The following is an 11,029-nucleotide window of genomic DNA, read 5'->3' on the forward strand; positions in this document are numbered from 1 at the left end:
TCCTCTTCTCCCCAATTCTATTCAATACCTTCTCATTACTGATGTCATCTAACCATCTAATCTTCAGCATTCTTCTGTAGCACCACATTTCGAAAGATTCTATTCTCTTCTTGTCCAAACTATTTATCGTCCATGTTTCACTTCCATACATGGCTACACTCCATACAAATACTTTCAGAAATGACTTCCTGACACTTAAATCTATACTCGATGTTAACAAATTTCTCTTCGTCAGAAACGCTTTTCTTGCCATTGCCAGTCTACATTTTATATCCTCTCTACTTCGACCATCATCAGTTATTTTGCTCCCCAAATAGCAAAACTCCTTTACTACTTTAAGAGTATCATTTCCTAATCTAATTCCCTCAGCATCACCCGTCTTAATTCGGCTGCATTCCATTATCCTCGTTTTGCTTTTGTTGATGTTCATCTTATATCCTCCTTTCAAGACACTGTCCATTCCATTCAACTGCTCTTCCAAGTCCTTTGCTGTCTCTGACAGAATTACAATGTCATCGGCGAACTTAAAAGTTTTTATTTCTTATTCATGGATTTTAATACCCACTCCGAATTCTTCTTTTGTTTCCTTTACTGCTTGCTCAATATACAGATTGAATAACATCGGGGAGAGGCTACAACCCTGTCTCACTCCCTTCCCAACCACTGCTTCCCTTTCATGCCCCTCGACTCTTATAACTGCCATCTGATTTCTGAAGAAATTGTAAATAGCCTTTCGCTCCCTGTATTTTACCACTGCCACATTCATAATTTGAAAGAGAGTATTCCAGTCAACATTGTCAAAAGCTTTCTCTAAGTCTACAAATGCTAGAAACGTAGGTTTGCCTTTCCTTAAACTATTTTCTAAGATAAGTCGTAGGGTCAGTATTGCCTCACGTTTTCCGATATTTCTACGGAATCCAAACTGATCTTCCTCAAGGTTGGCTTCTACTAGTTTTTCCATTCGTCTGTAAAAAATTGGCGTTAGTATTTTGCATCTGTGGCTTATTAAAGTGATTGTTCGGTAATTTTCACACCTGTCAACACCTGCTTTCTTTGGAATTGGAATTATTATAATCTTCTTGAAGTCTGAGGGTATTTCGCCTGTCTCATACATCTTGCTCACCAGATGGTAGAGTTTTGTCATGACTGGCTCTCCCAAGGCTGTCAGTAGTTCTAATGGAAGGTTGTCTACTCCCGGGGCCTTGTTTCTACTCAGGTCTTTCAGTGCTCTGTCAAACTCTTCACGCAGTATTGTATCTCCCATTTCATCTTCATATATATTCTCTTCCATTTCCATAATATTGTCCTCAAGTACGTCGCCCTTGTATAGACCCTCTATATGCTCCTTCCACCTTTCTGCTTTCGCTTATTTGCTTAGAACTTGGTTGCCATCTGAGCTCTTGATATTCATACAAGTGGTTCTCTTTTCTCCAAAGGTCTCTTTAATTTTCCTGTAGGCAGTATCTATCTTACCCCTAGTGAGATAAGCCTCTACATCCTTACATTTGTCCTCTAGCCATGCCTGCTTAGCCATTTTGCACTTCCTGTCGATGTCATTTTTGAGACGTTTGTACTCCTTTTTGCCTGCTTCATTTGCTGCATTTTTATATTTTCTCCTTTCATCGATTAAATTCAATATTTCTTCTGTTACCCAAGGATTTCTATTAGCCCTCGTCTTTTTACCTACTTGATCCTCTGCTGCCTTCACTACTTCACCTCTCAGAGCTACCCATTCTTCTTCTACTGTATTTATTTCCCCCATTCCTGTCAATTGTTCCCTTATGCTCTCCCTGAAACTCTCTACAACCTCTGGTTTAATCAGTTTGTCCAGATCCCATCTCCTTAAATTCCCAACTTTTTGCAGTTTCTTCAGTTTTAATCTACAGTTCATAACCAATAGATTGTGGTCAGAGTCCACATCTGCCCCTGGAAATGTCTTACAATTTAAAACCTGGTTCCTAAATCTCTTACCATTATATAACCTATCTGATACCCTCTAGTATTTCCAGGATTCTTCCACGTGTACAACCGTCCTTTATGATTCTTGAACCAAGTGTTATCTATGATTAAGTTATGCTCTGTGCAAAATTCTACCAGGCGGCTTCCTCTTTCATTTCTTACCCCCAATCCATATTCACCTACTACGTTTCCTTCTCTCCCTTTTCCTACTCTCGAATTCCAGTCACCCATGACTATTAAATTTTCGTCTCCCTTCACTACCTGAATAATTACTTTTATCTCGTCATACATTTCATCAATATCTTTATCATCTGCAGAGCTAGTTGGCATATAAACTAAACTTGTACTACTGTAGTAGGCATGGGCTTTGTGTCTATCTTGGCCACAATAATGCGTTGACTATGCTGTTTGTAGTAGCTTACCTGCACTCCTATTTTTTTTATTCATTATTAGACCTACTCCTGCATTACCCCTATTTGATTTTGTATTTATAACCGTGTATTCACCTGACCAAAAGTCTTGTTCCTCCTGCCACCGAACTTCACTAATTCCCACTATATCTAACTTTAACCTATCCATTTCCGTTTTTAATTTTTCTAACCTACCTGCCCGATTAAGGGATCTGACATTCCACGCTCCGATCCGCAGAACGCCAATTTTCTTTCTCCTGATAACGACGTCCTCTTGAGTAGTCCCCGCCCGGAGATCCGAATGGGGGACTATTTTACCTCCGGAATATTTTACACAAGAGGATGCCATCATCATTTAACCATACAGTAAAGCTGCATGCCCTCGGGAAAAATTACGGCTGTAGTTTCCCCTTGGTTTCAGCCGTTCGCAGTACCAGCACAGCAAGGCTGTTTTGGTTAGTGTTACAAGGCCAGATCAGTCAATCATCCAGACTGTTGCCCCTGCAACTACTGAAAAGGCTGCTGCCCCTCTTCAGGAACCACACGTTTGTCTGGTCTCTCGACAGATACCCCTCCGTTGTGGTTGCACCTACGGTACGGCCATCTGTATCGCTGAGGCACGCAAGCCTCCCCACCAACGGCAAGGTCCATGGTTCATGGGGGACTGATAACCTCAGATGTTAAGTCCCATAGTGCTTAGAGCCAATTGGACCATTTTTTGAAATTTGCTAAGGGGTAAAAACAGTACAATTCGATTGTGTTACAGTTATGAAACTAAATTATTTTTGTAAATATAATTATTATTATCACTCTTTCGTAAGACTGTAATACTGATTAATAACTTACCAGTCTATATCTCTTTTTCAAACACGAGCATTAACCCGTGACACAATGTGATTAAGGTTAGAGGTTATGAAAAGAATGTATGAATATCTTCTACTGACAGTCCACTTTTTACAATCAAACTTTTTACTCTGTGCCATTCATCTAAGACGATAATATTGAGATGTATACATCACATATGCTTTAATATCTCATCAAAACACCTCCTGTGATTTGTAGCTTGTTGCCACAATGAACCACAAATTGCTTCATTATTCATCTGGCAACAGACAATCCACCTAATTGGCGGAATAACACAACAGTAATTGCTGCGGGACCTTCGCAGTGTTGTTATTATTAGTAGTAGTAGTTGTGAGACATAAAGCACTGCCAGCCTAAGGTCAGTTCAGATCGAAAGAGTCCAGCAATGAAGTAACTTACAAACAATAAGCATAGCGCGCGCATTTTAATTCGGTTGGTTTTAAATGGTGGTGTTGAGTGTGGGTGAAGCAAGAGTCTCTAGGAAGAGGAGTGGTACAGCGGAAGCGTAGTTCGTAACAAGTGTTTATCCCCAATATGGATACTTAGTTTTCTTTTCTGAACAGGAGTTAACAGATAGCAGTCGAGGCGCACCGCTAAGCGTTTAATTATTCTGTAAAAAAAAGGTTGTTGGAAATAAGCAGAACCATCAGTTGTAATAAAAAGCCTACAGAAAGTACCTTCCTCATTTTAAAAATAAAAGTCTTCGAAAAGAATTTTTTTTCATCCTATAATTTAGTTAGGCGCTGTTGTTAATGACGTTAGTGTTGGGGAGTACTAGATAATATCTTTTGCCACACAAGGGTAATGGCATCAGAAAGGCAGGAAAACGTCGCGCTTATCGAACTGCTTTGTCATTGTGGTTAATGCCGGAATGAGATTTAATGTGTACAAATTCTATAATTTGACCAGTCTTCTTTGTTGATGGTAATGATTGTTAGGCCTAAGCTGTATTTACTAGGTCCTCCATTCGAACTGCTGAAACCAATTTATTGTAGAACGCTTTGTGTGTCAGGAATTATTAATGCCGCGAAGATATTGAGGGATCTTCTGTACTTTGTTGCCTGGATAACAGCGAATGTTTCACCTGTAAATGTGGAAAGATCGCTGGTAGGTATTACTTTCTTTCTTCCCTGCTTTGTGTACAGATGAAAGCTCATCTTACATGGTTTTCCGTATCCATTTCTAAGCCATCCAGGAGGATTGGTCGTTATTTACGGATACTGCAGGAACGATTATTTGACGCCAAAGAGTCTAGTAAACATGGGCTGTAAAATTCACGCGTTAAGAGCTATGAGCACTTATTCACTAGGGAGAGATGTCTTTTATAGTGGCGACGATGACTTGAGCAGTCTTCTGCGTGGATGATAATGATGTGTTATGTCGTAATGTATTTACTTTGTCCTTTGTTCCAGTTGATGTAACTAACTCACCGTAGAACGTTTTGTGTGTCGCTCATTATGAACACCTCGGGGATCTTGAGGAACAATCCGCGCATAGCTTGGGAACTTCGCTGGTAGCTCTTAAGGTACGCGTCTCAGAGCCCATGTTTACCAGATTTTTTCGCTTCGAATAGCCATTATTATCGTATTCCTAAATATTGAACATTCGTCTTGTGACACAGTGTATCGGTGGGGGCTCAGGAGGTAAGGTACAGGATGGCATTTATTGAACCATGTGAAATAAAATCGCCATAACTTCTGAACGGTTTGCGTTAGGACGTTCGAACTGCACGGTTGTTGTGGCGAATGGTGGGAATTAGTATGGTTTCGTTTAGCGACGAAACCCACTTTCACTTCGATGGGTTCGTCAAAAAGCAAAATTGGCGCATTTGTGACAATGAGAATCCGCATTTCGCGATCGACAAGTCTCTTCACCCTCAACGAGTGACTGTGTGGTGTGCAATGCCCAGTCACGGAATGGTGGGAATTAGTATGGTTTCGTTTAGCGACGAAACCCACTTTCACTTGGATGGGTTCGTCAAAAAGCAAAATTGGCGCATTTGTGACAATGAGAATCCGCATTTCGCGATCGACAAGTCTCTTCACCCTCAACGAGTGACTGTGTGGTGTGCAATGCCCAGTCACGGAATGGTGGGAATTAGTATGGTTTCGTTTAGCGACGAAACCCACTTTCACTTGGATGGGTTCGTCAAAAAGCAAAATTGGCGCATTTGTGACAATGAGAATCCGCATTTCGCGATCGACAAGTCTCTTCACCCTCAACGAGTGACTGTGGTGTGCAATGCCCAGTCACGGAATGGTGGGAATTAGTATGGTTTCGTTTAGCGACGAAACCCACTTTCACTTGGATGGGTTCGTCAAAAAGCAAAATTGGCGCATTTGTGACAATGAGAATCCGCATTTCGCGATCGACAAGTCTCTTCACCCTCAACGAGTGACTGTGTGGTGTGCAATGCCCAGTCACGGAATGGTGGGAATTAGTATGGTTTCGTTTAGCGACGAAACCCACTTTCACTTGGATGGGTTCGTCAAAAAGCAAAATTGGCGCATTTGTGACAATGAGAATCCGCATTTCGCGATCGACAAGTCTCTTCACCCTCAACGAGTGACTGTGGTGTGCAATGCCCAGTCACGGAATGGTGGGAATTAGTATGGTTTCGTTTAGCGACGAAACCCACTTTCACTTGGATGGGTTCGTCAAAAAGCAAAATTGGCGCATTTGTGACAATGAGAATCCGCATTTCGCGATCGACAAGTCTCTTCACCCTCAACGAGTGACTCTGTGGTGTGCAATGCCCAGTCACGGAATGGTGGGAATTAGTATGGTTTCGTTTAGCGACGAAACCCACTTTCACTTGGATGGGTTCGTCAAAAAGCAAAATTGGCGCATTTGTGACAATGAGAATCCGCATTTCGCGATCGACAAGTCTCTTCACCCTCAACGAGTGACTCTGTGGTGTGCAATGCCCAGTCACGGAATGGTGGGAATTAGTATGGTTTCGTTTAGCGACGAAACCCACTTTCACTTGGATGGGTTCGTCAAAAAGCAAAATTGGCGCATTTGTGACAATGAGAATCCGCATTTCGCGATCGACAAGTCTCTTCACCCTCAACGAGTGACTCTGTGGTGTGCAATGCCCAGTCACGGAATGGTGGCAATTAGTATGGTTTCGTTTAGCGACGAAACCCACTTTCACTTGGATGGGTTCGTCAAAAAGCAAAATTGGCGCATTTGTGACAATGAGAATCCGCATTTCGCGATCGACAAGTCTCTTCACCCTCAACGAGTGACTGTGTGGTGTGCAATGCCCAGTCACGGAATGGTGGGAATTAGTATGGTTTCGTTTAGCGACGAAACCCACTTTCACTTGGATGGGTTCGTCAAAAAGCAAAATTGGCGCATTTGTGACAATGAGAATCCGCATTTCGCGATCGACAAGTCTCTTCACCCTCAACGAGTGACTGTGTGGTGTGCAATGCCCAGTCACGGAATGGTGGGAATTAGTATGGTTTCGTTTAGCGACGAAACCCACTTTCACTTGGATGGGTTCGTCAAAAAGCAAAATTGGCGCATTTGTGACAATGAGAATCCGCATTTCGCGATCGACAAGTCTCTTCACCCTCAACGAGTGACTGTGGTGTGCAATGCCCAGTCACGGAATGGTGGGAATTAGTATGGTTTCGTTTAGCGACGAAACCCACTATCACTTGGATGGGTTCGTCAAAAAGCAAAATTGGCGCATTTGTGACAATGAGAATCCGCATTTCGCGATCGACAAGTCTCTTCACCCTCAACGAGTGACTGTGTGGTGTGCAATGCCCAGTCACGGAATGGTGGGAATTAGTATGGTTTCGTTTAGCGACGAAACCCACTATCACTTGGATGGGTTCGTCAAAAAGCAAAATTGGCGCATTTGTGACAATGAGAATCCGCATTTCGCGATCGACAAGTCTCTTCACCCTCAACGAGTGACTGTGTGGTGTGCAATGCCCAGTCACGGAATGGTGGGAATTAGTATGGTTTCGTTTAGCGACGAAACCCACTATCACTTGGATGGGTTCGTCAAAAAGCAAAATTCGCGCATTTGTGACAATGAGAATCCGCATTTCGCGATCGACAAGTCTCTTCACCCTCAAAGAGTGACTGTGTGGTGTGCAATGCCCAGTCACGGAATGGTGGGAATTAGTATGGTTTCGTTTAGCGACGAAACCCACTATCACTTGGATGGGTTCGTCAAAAAGCAAAATTGGCGCATTTGTGACAATGAGAATCCGCATTTCGCGATCGACAAGTCTCTTCACCCTCAACGAGTGACTGTGTGGTGTGCAATGCCCAGTCACGGAATGGTGGGAATTAGTATGGTTTCGTTTAGCGACGAAACCCACTATCACTTGGATGGGTTCGTCAAAAAGCAAAATTGGCGCATTTGTGACAATGAGAATCCGCATTTCGCGATCGACAAGTCTCTTCACCCTCAACGAGTGACTGTGTGGTGTGCAATGCCCAGTCACGGAATGGTGGGAATTAGTATGGTTTCGTTTAGCGACGAAACCCACTATCACTTGGATGGGTTCGTCAAAAAGCAAAATTGGCGCATTTGTGACAATGAGAATCCGCATTTCGCGATCGACAAGTCTCTTCACCCTCAACGAGTGACTGTGTGGTGTGCAATGCCCAGTCACGGAATGGTGGGAATTAGTATGGTTTCGTTTAGCGACGAAACCCACTATCACTTGGATGGGTTCGTCAAAAAGCAAAATTGGCGCATTTGTGACAATGAGAATCCGCATTTCGCGATCGACAAGTCTCTTCACCCTCAACGAGTGACTGTGTGGTGTGCAATGCCCAGTCGCGGAATGGTGGGAATTAGTATGGTTTCGTTCAGCGACGAAACCCACTTTCACTTGGATGGGTTCGTCAAAAAGCAAAATTGGCGCATTTGTGACAATGAGAATCCGCATTTCGCGATCGACAAGTCTCTTCACCCTCAACGAGTGACTGTGTGCTGTGCAATGCCCAGTCACGGAATGGTGGGAATTAGTATGGTTTCGTTTAGCGACGAAACCCACTATCACTTGGATGGGTTCGTCAAAAAGCAAAATTGGCGCATTTGTGACAATGAGAATCCGCATTTCGCGATCGACAAGTCTCTTCACCCTCAACGAGTGACTGTGTGGTGTGCAATGCCCAGTCACGGAATGGTGGGAATTAGTATGGTTTCGTTTAGCGACGAAACCCACTTTCACTTGGATGGGTTCGTCAAAAAGCAAAATTGGCGCATTTGTGACAATGAGAATCCGCATTTCGCGATCGACAAGTCTCTTCACCCTCAACGAGTGACTGTGTGGTGTGCAATGCCCAGTCACGGAATGGTGGGAATTAGTATGGTTTCGTTTAGCGACGAAACCCACTTTCACTTGGATGGGTTCGTCAAAAAGCAAAATTGGCGCATTTGTGACAATGAGAATCCGCATTTCGCGATCGACAAGTCTCTTCACCCTCAACGAGTGACTGTGTGGTGTGCAATGCCCAGTCACGGAATGGTGGGAATTAGTATGGTTTCGTTTAGCGACGAAACCCACTTTCACTTGGATGGGTTCGTCAAAAAGCAAAATTGGCGCATTTGTGACAATGAGAATCCGCATTTCGCGATCGACAAGTCTCTTCACCCTCAACGAGTGACTGTGTGGTGTGCAATGCCCAGTCACGGAATGGTGGGAATTAGTATGGTTTCGTTTAGCGACGAAACCCACTTTCACTTGGATGGGTTCGTCAAAAAGCAAAATTGGCGCATTTGTGACAATGAGAATCCGCATTTCGCGATCGACAAGTCTCTTCACCCTCAAAGAGTGACTGTGTGGTGTGCAATGCCCAGTCACGGAATGGTGGGAATTAGTATGGTTTCGTTTAGCGACGAAACCCACTATCACTTGGATGGGTTCGTCAAAAAGCAAAATTGGCGCATTTGTGACAATGAGAATCCGCATTTCGCGATCGACAAGTCTCTTCACCCTCAACGAGTGACTGTGTGGTGTGCAATGCCCAGTCACGGAATGGTGGGAATTAGTATGGTTTCGTTTAGCGACGAAACCCACTTTCACTTGGATGGGTTCGTCAAAAAGCAAAATTGGCGCATTTGTGACAATGAGAATCCGCATTTCGCGATCGACAAGTCTCTTCACCCTCAACGAGTGACTGTGTGGTGTGCAATGCCCAGTCACGGAATGGTGGGAATTAGTATGGTTTCGTTTAGCGACGAAACCCACTTTCACTTGGATGGGTTCGTCAAAAAGCAAAATTGGCGCATTTGTGACAATGAGAATCCGCATTTCGCGATCGACAAGTCTCTTCACCCTCAAAGAGTGACTGTGTGGTGTGCAATGCCCAGTCACGGAATGGTGGGAATTAGTATGGTTTCGTTTAGCGACGAAACCCACTTTCACTTGGATGGGTTCGTCAAAAAGCAAAATTGGCGCATTTGTGACAATGAGAATCCGCATTTCGCGATCGACAAGTCTCTTCACCCTCAACGAGTGACTGTGTGGTGTGCAATGCCCAGTCACGGAATGGTGGGAATTAGTATGGTTTCGTTTAGCGACGAAACCCACTTTCACTTGGATGGGTTCGTCAAAAAGCAAAATTGGCGCATTTGTGACAATGAGAATCCGCATTTCGCGATCGACAAGTCTCTTCACCCTCAAAGAGTGACTGTGTGGTGTGCAATGCCCAGTCACGGAATGGTGGGAATTAGTATGGTTTCGTTTAGCGACGAAACCCACTATCACTTGGATGGGTTCGTCAAAAAGCAAAATTGGCGCATTTGTGACAATGAGAATCCGCATTTCGCGATCGACAAGTCTCTTCACCCTCAACGAGTGACTGTGTGGTGTGCAATGCCCAGTCGCGGAATGGTGGGAATTAGTATGGTTTCGTTCAGCGACGAAACCCACTTTCACTTGGATGGGTTCGTCAAAAAGCAAAATTGGCGCATTTGTGACAATGAGAATCCGCATTTCGCGATCGACAAGTCTCTTCACCCTCAACGAGTGACTGTGTGCTGTGCAATGCCCAGTCACGGAATGGTGGGAATTAGTATGGTTTCGTTTAGCGACGAAACCCACTATCACTTGGATGGGTTCGTCAAAAAGCAAAATTGGCGCATTTGTGACAATGAGAATCCGCATTTCGCGATCGACAAGTCTCTTCACCCTCAACGAGTGACTGTGTGGTGTGCAATGCCCAGTCACGGAATGGTGGGAATTAGTATGGTTTCGTTTAGCGACGAAACCCACTTTCACTTGGATGGGTTCGTCAAAAAGCAAAATTGGCGCATTTGTGACAATGAGAATCCGCATTTCGCGATCGACAAGTCTCTTCACCCTCAACGAGTGACTGTGTGGTGTGCAATGCCCAGTCACGGAATGGTGGGAATTAGTATGGTTTCGTTTAGCGACGAAACCCACTATCACTTGGATGGGTTCGTCAAAAAGCAAAATTGGCGCATTTGTGACAATGAGAATCCGCATTTCGCGATCGACAAGTCTCTTCACCCTCAACGAGTGACTGTGTGGTGTGCAATGCCCAGTCACGGAATGGTGGGAATTAGTATGGTTTCGTTTAGCGACGAAACCCACTATCACTTGGATGGGTTCGTCAAAAAGCAAAATTGGCGCATTTGTGACAATGAGAATCCGCATTTCGCGATCGACAAGTCTCTTCACCCTCAACGAGTGACTGTGTGGTGTGCAATGCCCAGTCACGGAATGGTGGGAATTAGTATGGTTTCGTTCAGCGACGAAACCCACTTTCACTTGGATGGGTTCGTCAAAAAGCAA

Source organism: Schistocerca americana, chromosome 11, assembly GCF_021461395.2.
Source record: "Schistocerca americana isolate TAMUIC-IGC-003095 chromosome 11, iqSchAmer2.1, whole genome shotgun sequence".
In the NCBI taxonomy this organism is placed as follows: Eukaryota; Metazoa; Arthropoda; class Insecta; order Orthoptera; family Acrididae; genus Schistocerca; species Schistocerca americana.